Here is an 18,369-nt window from a genome sequence, read left to right on the forward strand (position 1 = left end):
AATAGCTGTGACTCCTAAGGGATGCTGAAATTATGTTAAGTGGGAAACCCAAACATCCATCTAGCTCCTGTGCTTCCTGCAGGGATTGTTCTCATGCGCCTCTGTCCCAGACCTGGACATTGGTATCAACCCCAGCATCCCCCCGAAAGGGAGACAAAATCCATCTTGATTCATCCTCCCAAAGTAGGTCCCCAGCTCAGGTGCAGGCAGCAGATAAGCAGTATCAGCAGAACAACAGGTACTGGGGGAGATATTTCCTTTGCCTCATGTGCTCTGGAATAGCAGCTTATCTTAGTGTGCAGAGCAAAGCTGAGTAAACCCTGAAAGTTCCTTAAAAGAAAGAAATAAAAAGGACGGGTGTGTAGGTGCTATTATTGGTGTCCTATTGTAGTTGTAATAAAGAAATCTATTTCTTCAGTTAATTTATTGCTGGTTCTCCCTGAAACAACAAGTCAGTGGGGAGCTGACTGGCATCATCTGAATGCTACAGTTCCCCCAGCTCATGCCAAGATTTGGAACCACATGGCCATTCTCAGGGAGACCACAAGGATTTGTTACACGCTTGTGAGGGTTGTAGGACTGTGAACTAGCAAATTATTACAGAAAACCATAAGTATAGTATATTCATCCATGCCAGACACAATATTATTCCCCAAAAGCATGGGAACACCAAGCTCACTTGCCAAGATTAACAGCTTGAAGGCCTTAATTTACAAATATGAAAGAGGATAATAAGAAAATATAATTAACTGACTTCATTTAATAAAATTCATTAATTGGCTTATCCTTTCTGTTCTGATTTTTTCACATAAATTAAAAGCTACGGAGAATAAAGTTGAAAAGAACTGGGGAAACTGCTACTTACTTATTTCAGCATGGATCTAACACTGTGGTAAGTTCCCAACCTGGAACATATGGAATCTGGATTTTCCAACATTGTTATGACTTCATGTCTTGATGAAGTAAAAGATCTCAGAACTAGAGAACCTCCTGCATATTTTCATCAGCCCACAGCCACTAATCCTATCAATGTAAATCTCCCAGTCACCCAAGAGGTGAAGATTCTGAATGTGCCTAATTCATGCAGAAGTATAAGTTCCATTTCAAAGGTGACTTCATTACATAATGTTGCTATTTTTAGGTACCGAAGGCACTTGAAGATGCAGAGAGGCGTAACTGGAATTTTCTAAGTTACCTACCAATTATATTATATACCAAATTACATTCAAGTAATCACCCTAATGGTAAGGGGAAAGCTGACTTGAGCTACTACTGCTCTATTCTCCAAATCTCACTTTCAAAGTGGTTGATAAACTATTCTTTACTTTGATGCTGGCCAAAACCATGGCACATAATTCCACTTAATTGAATATTGGCTTGATCATCATTATCAAAGCAAGTGCAACAGCACATGCACCTTTCAGGAAAAGTCAGAAAAACAAATGTGATATGCAAAAAAGAGCATGCTGAACTGGTGAAAATCACCAGACCTCATCAGTGATGAAGAGAAAGGCTTGGCAAGAGCTGCACACGGTGGAGGAAGCTCCGAATGGAATTCAGTTAGTAAGAGGGTGATTATTGATGACTCAGTGCGCAATAAACTTTCTCAGCCAAATCTCTGAGCAACATCTGGAAACACTGAAAAGAGAGAAATGCCAGTATTCGAAAGAGGGCCAAGTCATAGCAGGCTGGACACCAGAGAGTTTAAAAATAGGCTGCTGGATCCTGTGAGATCCACTGCTTTGAAGTATTGCTCACGTGGAGTGTTAGTCTGCTGCACTCTCAGATGCACAGCATCCTTCCCTGCCTCTCCCACCCTCGCCTGTGCTACTGCAGCCAAGCAAGACAGTGTTTCACATGCTGGAGGGGTTGTGAGGTGCTGGCTGGTGGGAAGGAGTTCATGGATTTTACAGCATTTGCAGATGCACACGGATAAGCAGGTAGACGAGGCTCAATATTCAAACTGTCCCTCAGATTAACAAGTATCACTCATGAGAATATGTAATCACAAAACATGGCTTCTGAACTCAGAGTAAATCAATAATTCATCTGAAATGATAGTATTAGCCAAATTAATAATTCACAAGTGCCCATAAGAATGTTTCAGATTATTTTTATCAGTACATCAGACATGCAAACCACTCCAATGGGTAACACATTTGATTCCCAACGTGGAAATACCCTGCTGCCTCCAGGATCATATCGTATAGAATTAAAATGTTAAGCATATTCTCTTCCCTGGGGACCACTTGATGCCTTTCATTATTCCAGGTTTATATTCATTATTAATCCTTTCCAGATCATTTCTCAAGCTAATAGCTCCCCAATTACATATAGCCTTAGTAACTACTAAGAGCAGTGAGCAGCTTAATACAGTAGAACTTCTGGACACATTCATTTTCCATACATAAGGGACTTTAGTGGCACAGTTACCTGAGGTCTTTCATTCCATACAAGTGATCTCAACCTAAAAGGAAATAAAGACAAGGAAAACTTTGCTTCTGACATATGATACCTGTTCAGCACGATATTGCAAACTGTGGGCTTTCCCTGGCATTTATCTGTATCCTTTGAAGTTATACCTAGCCAAGGGGCACATGATCTCTATTTTCATCTCAGCTGAAATGTGAATATAGCACATAAAACTACTTCTGGCCGTATAATTTAGCACGATGGTCAAATAGGAGTTGTTAAATGAAGTGTTTTACTGAGCAACACCAATGTGTGATGACTAATAAGAGGCTAAATAATTTTTGTCACGTCATACAAGCATAACAAATGGCAATGTTTATTGTCCTATGAGCCAAATCTTCATCAGGCCCCCCCATAATTAAATCTACATATTAGATACTCCAGAACATGAGCCCGAACTGGTACAGGTACATATACACAGGAAATAGACCATAAAGAGCCCTTTTTTTACCAATGCATGTTCAGAGTAAGATACAAACATTCATATATTTGCCTCCACTTCTACTCCTTGTGCAGGTAACTGAGAAAAATCCATATACACGTGTCAGATCCTTCATCCAAAAGGCAATCTGGACATGCCTGCTGTAAGTGCCTTTACAATTGCACCATGACCAAGGGTTTTGATCTTCCACATATTCAAGCATGTGTTTTAGTTAAACACCTGCATCACCTCATTAGTTCAATGGGAACTATCTGCACCTAAGTGCATGTAAATAGGTGCATGCACAGGTATTGGAGCATAAGGTGCAGCAATGCTGACATGTTTGTATTTTTGCAATCGTATTTTCAGGGAGGAAAAGATTTTATGGTGGCCTTCAATCCTGGCTCACAGGACCTCATCATGGCAGAAAGGACGAGGAATGGATCCCAATCAATTCTGATCCATTCTGTAAGAAGCCTTCCCAGTCCTGTTGTTTGTGGTGGCCATCTACTCCCGTGCAGAGAGGCTTTGATGAACAGCCACTGTATAAACAGAAAAGCCATTGCACCTTGGATACTGATGCTCCTGGGACACACCAAATTTGCCACTGAGATCTGAGATGCTATCTACTGGATGAGATGCTTTCAGAGATCAGGCACATGTGCAACTGCTCCATTCACCATCGTGGGTATCTCTGACTTGTTTTGTATGATCTTTTGCATAAAACCAGAGACGTAATACAAGACATTGTACCTTTTTTGCTTTAGACTTAGTAGTGTTAACAAGCTATAAATAGGATAAATCAGAATCATAAAAAGATTTCTGGAAACCTACATAAAAACCTGAACCATATTTGTTTTATTTCAGTTTGCCTTACACACCACTAAATAAACAAAGATTGCACAGAATGTGTGTAATCTGCAGCAGTACCTAAATCAAATTTCCTCATTTGCAAGTTTTACTTTAAACTTCTGAGATACATTGTTACTCAGGGAAAAATAAATGTTACTTTCATTCTCCTTAAGCCCATTTTTATACTTTTCCATGACAAATTATTCTTTTAATTTGGAGTCTGGAAAAGAGACTGAAAAGCTATTTTCTGCAGACTGAACCATCATTGTCAAAGTAAAATGAAATCATCCAGTTCCACAAATCTAGAGCTTTTTGTAAGTATAAATCTCTAAGAAATTCTGGTGGAGCTGTTGTTCTGAACCCGTGCAGCAGGTAGTGATGGTAACAAGCCTAACAATGATAGAACCAAGCAGAGATAATTTAGCACACATACCTTTTTGCTATCACTGTCTGAAATGTCCCTGGTCTCTATAGCAGCACCACTGTGGATAAATATTTCCCTTCTTTCCTTTCCTTCTGTAGGTAAATTTACATTTTTTCTCTTTAGATAGCAACTATCATCCTAGACGCTGTCATATGTGTGCCAAATTCATCCTGGCGTGAATCCTTCATCTTACAAAAGGTTTAGTCAGGAAAGTACCGGATTAAGTAGAACTAAAGTGAAACTAATTCTGTTATCATTATTCTGCTTAATCAGAAGATTTACATGCATCAGAAACAGAATATTTATGGGCCAGTAAAACCAGATTCTAACCCCAGATATTCTGACCTTGCGGAGAATGTGGTCCAACATACCTTCCTCCTAGTGTGCTTTGTAGTTTACCTCACTTAGACCTGGAATATTACATTTTGCAGAATTTGGGTTTACAGTGTTGTGCAGCACAGCTGTAGCTCTTCCTGCCCCCATAAATCACATTTACCAGAGCAGCTATAGTGATTACACCCAATGACTGGGATTGGCATGACACTTCTGTTGATTCCGTATCAAACCCAGAGACACAGAAGTTCAAGAGAGGATCATAGAATCATAAAATCATAGAATAGTTAGGATCCAAGGATTCCTGCCTCAGGAAAACCACCTCTGCCTATGGGAAATACTCAGTATACGGAATCATGTACTGCTGAGGATCATGGAAACTGTGCATTGCTCACTCCTCTCCTTAGACAGCAAGATCAGAGAGACGCCACAAGATGCTTAGCCACCAATTTGCTAAGCACTGCTCCAAACACTATGTGGTGTTTCATGTCTCCTTCTTGCTCAATATATTATTCCTTTGGCATCCTCCCACCTTTGTCATAACTGATTATAATTTCAGTTTGATGAAAAACTTTGGACTGACTGTTTTGAGTCATGGCAGGGAACAACTGCATTCATCCTAGAGGCTTAATTTATATCTGGCAAACTTGCGGCTTACAGTGCACTGAAAAAGGACTTAAAATGATAGGTACAAATTACTCCTGCTGCAAACTTAAAATGTGCTATGGCTCAAGAATCAGTCTTGATTTCTTTGTTTTACTACATAAATAACATAAACAATAAGAGAGTTCTATATTCAAGAGGGCTGCAGGTAACTCTGGGACTGATGTGATGAGTCTCAAAATAAGCATTTTTTACTGAAGGGGATTTTCAGCTGGTATTAGGAACGGGTTAAAAATGCAATAAACGGTGCACATGGCAGTACACTGGTAAGTTAGGCTATAGGAGAGCAGTAAAAAAGTCTAACATATGAGCTCTCAGAGGGAATATAATAGATCTTCCTGTAGATCACCATCAGGAGCTGGAACTATCCAGACAGTGTGGAAAAAAATTGGAAAGCTTTTCCCCTGCCCGAAGTAGCAAGAATTAGCATCCATGGTAAAAGTGATGCTAAAATATTGCAGCATTGGAGGATGTATCACGAAGCCTGGGGGCAACACAGCAAGTGGGAATGGGCTATGGGACGAACCAGGGAGGAAGTCTCCTTTTACAGAGGGAACTGGACAGGTCCCAGGCCCTCATTGTGCATTAGGGCTGCAACTCTATATGCAGATAAAACTGCTGCATCAGCTTTTAAGGAATAACTCCTGCTCACAGCAGGAGACATGAGCATTTTCCAGGAATTAAAAAAGCTATCCATATAGTCAGAATCAACTCATACTCTGACTGCAGAAAACAATCACTCCTGCCCACAATACAGCAGCAGATAGGGAAGTTTGTTAGGGAAGCTTTTGACAAGTTATTTGTGATGACTTTCAGAGAACAGATAGTTGGATGTGACTCCAAGCCACTGACTAAGTAGTGTTACTTCCAGGTACAGGGGAAAAGACCAACTGTAATTTCTGTAATTAAAAATAAAATCAGTGTATACTCAACCTCCACAAGCCCATAACAACAAGCATTTGTCAACGGTACAATTATACAATTACAACACTGAAATTTGATCTACAGACCAATCTCCTGGGCAGTGTATCAGCGTCTCAATCCAGATAAGCATAGCTGATCCCTGGAAGCAGAACAATCAGTTCCACAGAGCTCCCCAGAGAGACAATGCTATCCATATCCACCCAATCGCTCAGCAAGTTGTCAGGGAAGGCTTCGCTGAGCTGGCAAAGGAGCAGCCAAAACCCTATTCTGCTCCCAGGGCAGCAGCATGTTTTGCAGGAGGAGATGGGGATTTCTATTTCTTGAATAAAGGGAAAGTCTCGGGATGTCACGGCATCCCACTCCAGATACCACTTGAAACCTGATGAATTATTAAACAAATTCCCCATTAGCCTCATGCAGTCTCCACTGAGATGCCCTGAAGCATACCGAGCTCCACAGCTGCAAATGGCTTGCTCCTTTTGGCCTCCTAGTACAGCTCTACTCCACCAAGGGTTATAGCACAAATACTATAACCTCAGTACTACCTTAAAAGTGCTCGTCTCCATATAAACACAGCTAACACAATTTATACCAGACCCCTGAAGAGAGTTGGACCCAACTAGTCCATCAGTTTTCAGTGTTCAGAAAGCCATGGACATCCTGTAACTTTCTTCTTGTGTTTGTGTTGGCCGATGAGTGTAACAAAATGCCAAAAAAGAGAGACTGGACAACACTAAATGACTAGTCCAATTTTCTAAGGCACCAATGACTGTAAAGCCAAAGAGGAATGAAACTGCAAAATGAATTCAATATAAAACACCCGTAAGTGTATCCATAAAAATAACTGACTAAATAAATTATTAAAGTAATTTTATATACTCTACACTACAAATTGCACAAGTATCTAAACGTCTGCAAAATATCCCCAGTGAAGCACTTCTGAAAATCCCACACTGCAATTACATTCTGTTTTACGTTTCCTGGACATCAAACACTTCATGAGAAGACAGGTAAGTCACTTACCAAAACAGATTAGATGGTATCTCTCTACCACACACTGTGCTGACGCTCAAGTGCCCATTTTCCGATTAAATTGGCCCATGTTCTGTCAGACATCTTTATCTTGCTGTCTGACAGAGTAAGAGTAACTGCCAAGAACTCGTTAATATCTTTTTATCAATGTACTAACTGCTAAACTAAGATTTGACTAGCAATGCAATCAGACGTTGTCATGATTATGACAGCACTGAAGAGATTATATAGAAACTGAAAAGTGTGGAGATTTTTCTTATATTTGTAGAAAATAAAATAAATCTTTACCTCTGTAGCCCTAAAATGCCTGCAGATACAGGGGAGCAGGGTGACCTTAAACTGTATTTTTTCCTACAGAGGAACTATCCATGTGTGAGTTATTTCAACAGATTTGTCAAGGCAGTGCTGGTTTTGCTATTTTATGAGAGAAATAACAAATGCTAACATTGTTCTTCAATTCCCAACAGCCCCAAGAACCAACAGAGAACTCAGTTGTTCAGTGCACACACATCCCAAATCCTCTTCTTTGCCAGATTAAACACAGAAATGGCATAAAGGACAGATTTATTTGGCTCATGCTGGAAAGTTACTCTTCTTTATTTGTATTGTGGCAGCCTCTAGGAGCCGCAGCAGTGGATCCGATCCTCACTGTATGAGGACAAACAGAATTACGTGTGTTAATTAAACCACGAGATGCTTAAAAGCTAAGCCAACATACACGCCAAATAAGAAAGAACTATGATAATCTGTGAACTTCTATTCTGTTCACACAGTGCCAAAAGATGTCAGCAAAAGCTATGAATGCTACAATACTTAAAGAGCAAGAGACACAAAAAGCCTCAGAGTCTATTTGAGATCTTGCTCAACAGATGTCTGTGACCCAACACAAGTTTTGATTGAAACTAAGGGAATTTTGACATGAATTTCAATGGAAAAAACGACGACTGAGCTCCAATACTATGCAACTGAAGCCTGCTGCCTCGAAGGGTTCCAGGCAGGAAGCTGGAGTCGTGCACAATTATAACCAAACAGGAAATGTCAAGAAATAGTATTTATTTTTAGACAAATCCATGCGTTTCAGAAGTTCAGTAAATGTGAATGACTAATGCATAGTAAAACCAATGAAGAACCTGATTTTATTCTTATGATTTCTACAAGAACTATTTTTAGAGCAACATGTCATAAACTTAATAAGAAAGAAAAGAATCTTATTAACTGGAAAGCTGGTCTACATTTGGTGGCAATTTTGCTCTAAGCAAGACATACAGCTGAACAATAATTAGGGACAATAACTACATTATGCATGTCTTGTTTCTTGTGTACAAGGTTCCATTTTTTAATTACAAGAATTACACATTGTTTTAACATTGAATTTATCCATCCCCTACCATTGATTTTTTCACATGCTAGCAAAACCAAACTTCTCCTTGAGATAGCTTGCCTGGACTCTACTGCATTTTCTTTTTTTAACTGTTAATAACTTCATCAGCTATTGAATCATAATGAGATTAAATTAATAATCTGAATTTAGCAAAAGAGATGTTAAGGTTCACCACATAGCCATGGAGTATCTGGGAGCTGTATTTATTAATTTAGAAAGGGAAGAGTATTATGGTGCTATATACTTTCCAGAAAAATACAGTAACCCACGGGGAAATTTTTGAAGCAAGATCAAAAGCTTTTATTTCAGGGCTACTTACAGCTAAATATTAACTAGTTCTTTTCTTAGTAAAATGTAATCAGTAACATAAAAAGGGGTTAGTTACTACACGCAGTTGGGGGTCTAGCTACAAAGTTAAATACTTCAAAAAATATTTTACAAATATTTTAGAGGAATGGCAATTTCTCTTCTCTAAACAGACACTCCTCTGATAGGATAACCATACCTAGTGGTGATTCGTGAGTACCCCTTACCATGGGGTTTCTTCACTAACAGGTTTCCAAAGACTTGGCACAGCAGCTCTGTGTGAGCTACAATCACAATGCTCCACCTGCAGCTCCTCAGTTCTTGCCTGCAGACAGCACCCATGAAGCCCTGAAAGACCCAACTGAGAGCAGAGTTGCAGTCCCCTCATAGAAGCAAAATCTCACTAAGCCAGACTTTTATTGCAAGCATGTACCTTTAACTTCATAGAATCACAAAATTATAGAATACCATGTTGGAAGGGACCTTAAGGATCAGAATAATTTGAGTGTGAGTAGAAGGGTCAGATGGCTTGTACATGATTTTCCCAGTCAAATAAGATCCATATTGGCAGGACTCAAGAGCTATCATGCCAACTGACAGTGTTTATGAAATACATTGTAAACTCTGCATATGAGTGAAATTTGTACCAAGCCTAAAGTTCCCTGCACCAGCCGGGCAATGAGAGTCCTTGATGACTGTGCTCTCACCTAGGGAAAGTATTCTGAGCTTAAACACATTGCAGGGTCATATGTGGGACTTTCACAATGCTGCACCTTTTCCACAATGAAAGAATAGAGGACATCAGAAAGAAACTCTCCATTAAAGCACCCATAGCAAAGCCAATGGGTGCACTGTCATCTGGGGTTCGCTGACATTGACTAAGACACAGCTGTGTCCGGCAGGTTTTGTGGCAGCTATACAGAAAATGGGTAGAGCTCACCCACCCCAGAGGTCATTCTTTCCAAGGAATGCAGAATGACCCCATGTGGCTCCTCAGGAAAAATGGTTTTGCTCACAGAGAACAAAAATATCACAGTCTGGCTCTGAGTTTGAGGGACTGCTTTAAATTTTCATTAGGGATGTGGAATCGCACTGAGCCACAGGAAGCGGAACAGTGGTGGACGGTCAAAAGCACCATCCATGGAGTCAGACTGCAGCTCCCCACACAGATTCATTGCTTACCATGGTCAAATATTTATCTTCTTTTTTTCCTCCAGGGCTACAACCACTCATAAAATCTTTTAATCAGAAGTGCCCAGCACGACTTCAAACATATAACCAAACACTCATTCATGCACCGATGTATTTAACAAGCAGAGTACAACTACAAAGAAACAGCAAGATACTGTTCGTGACCAACAAAGCCAATGGCAAGAATCTTGTTTTCACAACTGCATGCAACAAATAAGGACATTGAATGTTGCATACTAGCATATTTCCTATGAGCACAAAGTTACCCCTTGTGCACACAGAGAGTGTAAATTCCTATGCAAATGGCCAGTCAGAGACTTTCACTATTATTTGGGACTGTAAGTACAGTAATAACTGCTACATTCAGAATTCTCTACAAGTCCCACTGAGCCTGGGAGCTCATTCAGGGCCTATCTTACAGTTCATTCTCCAGATGGCTCCCTTTCTAAAGGGAAGATTTCCAGCGGCGAACATGTGCAATTTTTTTGCTGTTGAAAATGCTCTGCCTTGGCAGACACAAGAGTCAAAACTAGTGAGGGAAAACAAGCACAGGCTGTACAGTAACTTCACCAGCCTCACAGAGTTAAGACAGGAACCCAGATCTCTCTGCCCTACCGTACTGGTGTCCTGTCCATACTGGTGTCCTGTCCACTGCCTACTGGTGCGATTGCACGTGCAGTCACGCTGCTGGGTGAGCAAATTAAGTGCACACCTACCAGTGTTGTGCATAACGAGGACCCCTGTGAGGGCCCCAAAGATACCAGCTACCTGCTCACTTAAACAATACAAATGAATTCCCCAGGTTCTAATTTACTGGGTAAAACCTGAAAAGGTTAGGTTGCTCTGAATGAGAAACATAAGGATGAAGTCTTTGTTAAGTGTTGTGCTCATTTGTAGAGATACTGAAATGTAAATCATTTCAATTATACTGTATACCCACACCTTTTTGTAACAGCAATTACAGTAGTCATGCATGATGGGGTTTTGACTAATAAATTTTTTCTTTTTTGTTGTCAAAATAACTTTTAAAACCTCAACACACAATATATTGTTGTACAAATCAAATGTACTATGACTAAGGTAATTATTTCACATTCACTGACTGTATCACAAGTATTAAAAATTGACTGAGCTAGAAAAATAAATGTAATGGAAGTTCATCTCATCTTCTTAACTATATCTTTGAACAAAAGTTAATGCCTGAAAATTGTGTGCCTGGTCACCTCTGGTGACATTTTGACAGTCTGAGGAATCTATAATCAGGGAACAACTGGTAAATTTAGTTTGGCATTAAAGAGTCTCTCCCCCTTGAAGTGTTTCATGCCACAGGTTCTGTTTTAATGTACGGCCATTTGGCCTCTCTCATTTCTTTTTCCTGCCCATGACAGACAGAAATTCAAAAGGGCTGACAGAGGTGGTTAACTGAGAGATTCCCATTCAAATCAAAATGCACCAGAAGAAGAGAATGGTTGACCCCAGATTTCTCCAGTTTCCTTGCAGAGGGGTTAGAGTCTGACGTCCTGGAATTTCACCATGAAGCAAACCCAAGCAACTAGCCCTAGAGAAATAAAGGATTGGAATATGGATGTTTAGCTCTGAATTTATCCAGTGGAGAAGAAAACGGGCAGCATGAAGAGACCCTATTTTTTTTTTTGAGAAAATACCATCTTCTGTCTTGGCAATCCTTGTGTCGTCTTCAGAGCCTACTCTCAGCCCAAAAACCTTCACAGATAAAGGCAAGACAAAGGCAGGGAGCATGCACTACTGTGCTCTTTGTTGCTTGTAGATCACTCCATTAGTTACAAAGGTGGTACACGTGTTTTTCTTGCTATGCCTTGCCGATAAGGAGAGAGCTGCAGTCAGATGGGTGGGATGAAGATGCGTGGTGCAATGAAAGCCCTGGTTGTGCTACTGTGGGAGCCCAGGGGAGCTGAATGCGATGAGTCTTTTCCAGTGAAGGGGAACAAGAGAGCCCCTGCAGTGAGCCCTGCACTCCTGCCCAGACCAAGCAAGGCACGGACATGGTCACCTGGGACCCAAGCTGGTGTCCACACCAGCAAGGTTTGCAGACCTCCAACAATGCTGACTGGGAGTTGTATAGCAGAATTCCTATTGGCATTAGTTATGTTCAAAAACACATTCCTAGGCCCACATGCAAACTATATGAATACACTCACATTTTTTTTCAGTGCCTGAACATAGGAGAGGAATGATAATTTTCTTTGACTAATTCGGGGCAGATGCGGTAATGAAGTACTTAGGAGCATTAGCCAGTCTTACTCATAAAGCTGAACAATACTGGTGCTTAAGCACATGCTTGGAAAGGCATTTCTCAGATCCTTGCAAGGCTCTTTCAGTTCAGCAATGTGAAAAAAGTGATATGTTTCTGGAAGTCCGCCAGAGCCATGATGAATAATACACTGCCTCTGATATTTTCAATACAGCAGTTCCCCGAAACTCATTCCAGCCAAAGAGCCTTCCACTCCTGTAAACACTTTTGCTGGTCTTGCCGGTACCTGATGTAAATTAATTATTTAAACACAGTTGAAGTACTGCATTTTACCAAACTTTTGGGGATATAAATATTTTTAAACCTGGCTCTCTGATTATGCGCCACACAGCTACAGTTGCATGCCTAAGCTGAAAAGGAATGCAAAGTGACAAGAGTCACCCGCATGCAAAATTCTCCTGTTTACCCTTTCCTAGAGTGTTAACCACACATTCAGATTAAGCAGGAGTTATGCAAAATATGCAAAATATATGCACGCAGAGGTTCCTCCTCACTCATGCAATTACAGGATTTTCCAAGGTTAGATGCAACCTTAACTGGAGCAGAAGGGCTACACAGCCAAGCACTTGAGATACATGGTTAAGTTTAGGACAAATAGTGCACAGGCCAAGCTATACCCTGTGAGGATGTTCAAGCACATCCATAGCTCTTTCTGTTTCCCAGTTTTAGATCCTGTTCATTTCCCAATTTCTTTGTAAAGTAAGAGTTTATGCTGATTCTATATCCTACTCGGAAACTTTGCATTTTTCAGCACAGTAGACTATAGGTATCAGTAGACACTATCCAGCCAAAAGAGTATTCAGAACATTTATCGGCATATCTGCAGTGGGGATATGGGGGAGGCTGGCAGCACGAGGTACTGGAGTAAAATTTCAAGTGTTTGTAAATTAATTTTAGTCACATCAGCCACCTTGCAAGCATAAACATAACATCTTCAGAGCTGCAGATGGAGGAGGTATGTGTTACTCTTCACTCCTTCAATGCCAAGGCTAACACGATACAGACGTGCAGAGGCTCGTGCAGGAGTTCTCCCGAATAATTTTCAGCAAGAACAAACTGAAGCAGAACAGTAGCAAAGCCTAGTTCTGCCCATGCACAAGCACAAAACTCAGGAAGCTGTACAAGGAATAAAGCTAAAGCAAAGCTTTTCTCCAAAAAAAGGATTTGTTTAATGATTAAAGATGAAAGTAAGATATCCAAGTTTAATCCTTTCTCTGGTGCAGACCCTCTGTGATCTAATGCAGGTGGTTCCAGGTGAGACCCCTCTGACCACATGTGAACATCAATGCCAGAGTCACCAAAGCTGCCTTCTACAGTGAATTGAGCCCTGAGTCACTCACTGGGACAGACATGGTTTATTCGTGTACCTGAAGGTGAGTAACCACATTTGCTCAACTGCATCTCAACTGGCAATAAAGGGAACATAAGGCAATTAAATTGACACATTTACCTCAAGCACTAGAGGTGAGGAAATCTTTAGCATTTCTTGGAAAAAGGCATCAAAACCAAACACAGTGCTAGAGCAGAGACTGGGGCTTACCTGTACATGTGCTCGAGGGGAGCTGCACCAAGAGCTTTGAGACGTGCTTCAAACAGCGGTTTTGAGGCTTTTAGCCAATTTATTCTGGCTGGCAGAGCCCTTTCCTGGGGAACAGTAGAAGAGATGAACAATGCTGCAATGCAAATGCACATCTACGTGGCTGGGAGGGACATGTCCCAAAGAGAAAGCATGCAGATCGTGTTTTATAGGCACGCTGAAGGATTATTCTAGCGGAAGGAGGGAGCACAAGATGTGAGGAGCGTGGAAATACAAGAATGTGGATTGTCGAGTCTAGTTCCCTGCTACTGCAAGCCTGTAATATACCACTTTTGGATCTAAGCACCTCTGTGAATTCCAGAAAAAGACGAATTGCTATTTTACCTGGGTTATTTGTCATAAAACTCAGGGACATGTTTTGAAGCTTTATCCGTGGGAAGGTATGCTACAGGAGCACCGCATTAAGAGTAATGGAGCTATTCATGAGAAAAGACATGAGAAAAGCAAGCAACAAAAATGCCCACATGGGCCATAAATCAGCAAATAAATGTATCATGGGTGTAGTGACAAGAGAATTGGGTCCAACCTGCCACCAGCATGCAATCTGTTTACCTTGATGGGACAGACCTCCCCTCACAGCGGACACCCTGAACTCATCAGGAAAAGCTGACAATGGCAGTGGTATTTCAAACAGCAATTTCCATTCAAAACCAGAATTGCTCAGGCTGGAAGAGACTTCAGGAGATCTCCAGTCCAGCCTCCTGCACAAGGCAGGGTTAGCTGTGAGAGCAGACTTGGTTGCTCAGGGCTTAATCCAATTCACGTCTGAAAATTCCCTCAGATGGAGACAGCACAAATGCTCTGGCTGCTCTACTGCGACTGTCCTCATGGGAAAGCAGTTTCTCCTTACTCTCTTGTTTCAATTTATATCTGTCATCTCCTGTACTGCCATGCACCACTATGAAGAGCCTGATTCAGTCTTTCTGACAAACTTCTTGTTGATACTGGAAGCTACTAGGTCTCGCCAAAGCCTGCTCATCTCCAGGTTGGACAAGCCCAATTCCCTTCAGTCCTGCAGCAGAGCATCCACTGACCATCTTGGTGGCCCCCTGTTGAACACACTCCAGTTGATGGATGTTTTTCCTGTCCTGAGTGCCCAAAAGTGGATGCAGCATTCTAGAAGTCATCTGACGAGTGCCAAGGAAAGGCATGTAATCACAGCTCTTGAGCCAGCTGGGTTCCTGTTGTTACATCCCAGGACGCTGTTGGCCGCCTTTGCTACCAAGGCACTTTGCTGAATCGTGTTCAGCTTGTGGTCTACCAAGAGCCCCAAGTCTTTTTCAGGAGAGCTGCTGAATACCACCATCAAACAACAGCTGTTGTCTGAAAACAGATGAACTGTTGTGTAGAGTGAACCATTAGGTCCCACTAGTGCCCACAGCTTGAGAATTTCAGAGCAAGCCACGATCAGAAGCCTAATCTTTAGCCACTTAAAGCCCTTCTTTCCCAGCAGGACTGCCACATTGAAAGGGCTGATAGAGCTGAGGGCTGACAAATGTTTGCTGCTTCCTTTCCTGCGGATGGTGCTAATGGCTAAAGTGGTTGCACTCTCACTCTCCTTAACAGTCTGTACCCAATACCGAAATCATAAGTACCACTTTCTTCCTATAATAGCAGAAATCAAGGTACAAATGGATCTGGGTATAAACAGAAATAAAGGGACAGATTTCCTTCTTCTTAAAGAAAGTCCCTTGTTCAGTTTGAAAAAACCACTGACACACGGCAGATGGTATCATGGGTTTTGACATGTTCTTTTCTGAGACTTATTTGAACCTCTATCACCAGCAGTCTGTGCTATCCACTTTCAGCCTAACATTTTGCATATACATTCCATAACATCCTTAAAAGACAAAAGTATTAAGTTTTCTAAGACCAGGTGAATAATTCACCATCCATAATTTATTCAGAAAGGTTTGCTCCTCTCTCTGTTTACAAAGCTTTTCTCAATCAGATGGCATTTTTGTAATGTATTCATTAGTTGAAATTTTCTGATTAATAACTTCAGTGAACAATTCTTGGTCTGTAGCTTGGGTTTGAAAATTCTCACCTTTCAGCCATGTAGATATTTAAGTTCTGTTTCATAAGAAATTAATTTAGCCTCTTGCTTTGTTTGGAAAGTGAGAGATGAAAGGTGCTGGGAAGTCAAAATACCTTGTTTTGCTGGCAGCACTGCTCCTGACGGCAGAACGGTGCTGGAATTATCTGCAAGAGCCAGCGAAATGATAGAACAGGATTTCAATGTCAACAATCAAAGGAACAGAAGGGAAAGCAGCCACAGGCTGCAACAGTAATGAAAGTAGGATTAAAATTTTTCTCTGTGGCAATGCTAATTCCTGAAGGAGCACCGAGTGGTAGATTTACTCTGGGAATCCTCGGCCAGCTGGCCATGCAGTCAGCTTATCGCTACAGGGAAACTGCTAGTGCACTACTTCTTATCTTCAAGGGCATGTATCACTTCTGTTTTTCACATGAGCTCTGTGCTCATGAAGGATGCAGGCAAGACATGCCTGAGGAGTAAAGACCTCCATTTGCCAGAACAGATTTAATATTGGCCACAGCCAGCGATCTCACCTGACTTTCATTTCTCATACCAACATCAGTGCCTTGACCTCACCTGAATCTGGCAACCAACGGTTGAAATGAGGTGGTCACTTGTACAGTGAGTCCCAAACAAGTTGCAGGACATTTATATTTACACTGACCATCAAGCAGTAATGATTTTCAGTCATTATTGCTCAAAACTGGATTTGAAAACTGCTTACTTGCAATGGATAGCTCCCGCTCTCTGTCTCCGTGAGCTGCTCTTGGTCTCCAGATGTTAATCAGATACTGATCTGAACAGCACAGTCAGGTGTGATTTATTAAATAGTAAAAACACTGCATTAATCATTTGAGGTGGTAATAAGTTCTCTTTTTGTGCCATGCTGCCATGGCTCTTCCTGACATGATAGATGTAGCTTGTTGGACAGCCACAAATCATAGAAATATGGGCTGGGACATGTCTCAGATCACCAAAACTCTCCCCTACCCTGAGGCAAGGTCAAGCATGCTACAGCCTCTCCTGATAGCTGTTTATCTAATCTTTTATTTAAGTCTTCACTGAACAGATTTACAACCTCTTTAGATCCCAGCTACTCACACAGTAATGGTTTTGTCTGGTTTGTTTGGGTTTTTTTCCTGCTATCTAAAGTAATCTCCCTTATTGCACTTTAGAAAATTGCTTTTTATCCTGGCATTGATGGTCACAGAACAACTGTTTACTGTCATCTTTATAAATGTGTTTCTACATCTGAAGACAGTTGCCATGTCCTTACATTGTGTTTTCTTTTCCAGACAAAATAATCAAATTCTATCTTTCCTCATCACTTCCATTTCCTAAGCCTCTCTCAGTTTTGGTTGCTATTCTCCTATCTTGTTTGCCTATATCTTTCTTTAAGAGTAAGTGTAACGTTTGAAACTGGATAGAGTGCTTCAGCCAAGTCTGACTAGTCCTAAATGGAACAGAAATTACGCCCTCTGATGTCTTGCATATGATCCTCCTGTTACTAGAGCTCAGAGCAACGCGACTATTTTGCAGCACTGCACAGTCTATGATCCACTAGATTCTCTTCTGCAGTATTTTTACCTAACTAATAGTCTTCATTTGACATGTGATATTCCTTCCTATGTGTCATACCACAAATTTTTTTCCTAGAATTTTATTGTGTTGAGTTCAGACAGGGGCTGCAGTGTTTATCAGGGTCATTTTGGATCTCAGCCTTGCACTCTGTGCTTGGAATCACTACAAATGTTCCAACAGTGCCCTCCATTCCATCACCCAAGTTATTACAGAAAACACTGACCAAAACTGTTCCCAGATAATTCCCTGAGAGACCGTACTTAAATCGCCTCTTTGACAGCGATTATCAACAAAGGCTTTTAAAATACAGGCTTTCATTAACAAGATTATTACAGACTATTATACAAAAGCCAAAACTCTTTATACACGGCACCATGGTCAGTAAAACCAGTTACCTCCCTTCTGCAGATAAAGGCTGAGCCATGCTAAGAAACCCTTAGAAAGTCAAATACAAATCATACGCAGTATCAGGGGAAAAGGAACGCAAGGTGCCCCCAGCATGGCTGCTGCCAGCCCTCTACACAACTGCTGTTTAGCAGCTATAGTTGAAGAATATCAGCATGACTATTGCTGTGTGCCCACACAATTCTGAACCACAGTCCAATTTAGTTTAGGGGGAAAAAAGAGGTATTTTGCTAAAATTACCATAGTATAGGCTGTTCATTTGTATTACCATAGCAACAAAGGACCTTACTTGAAATGAGACCCCGAGCAGCACACAATGATCATAAGAGACAGCCCCTGTCCCACTGAGCTTTAGAGGTGACTTGTCCCCATCCTGCATCGAGGTGCAGGATTTCAGCTGCAGGGCACTCCCTCCAAGACCAGTGCCTAAGCAGGTAACATCAGAGGCCAAAAGTATCA

Source organism: Strigops habroptila, chromosome 13, assembly GCF_004027225.2.
Source record: "Strigops habroptila isolate Jane chromosome 13, bStrHab1.2.pri, whole genome shotgun sequence".
Classification (NCBI taxonomy): domain Eukaryota; kingdom Metazoa; phylum Chordata; class Aves; order Psittaciformes; family Psittacidae; genus Strigops; species Strigops habroptila.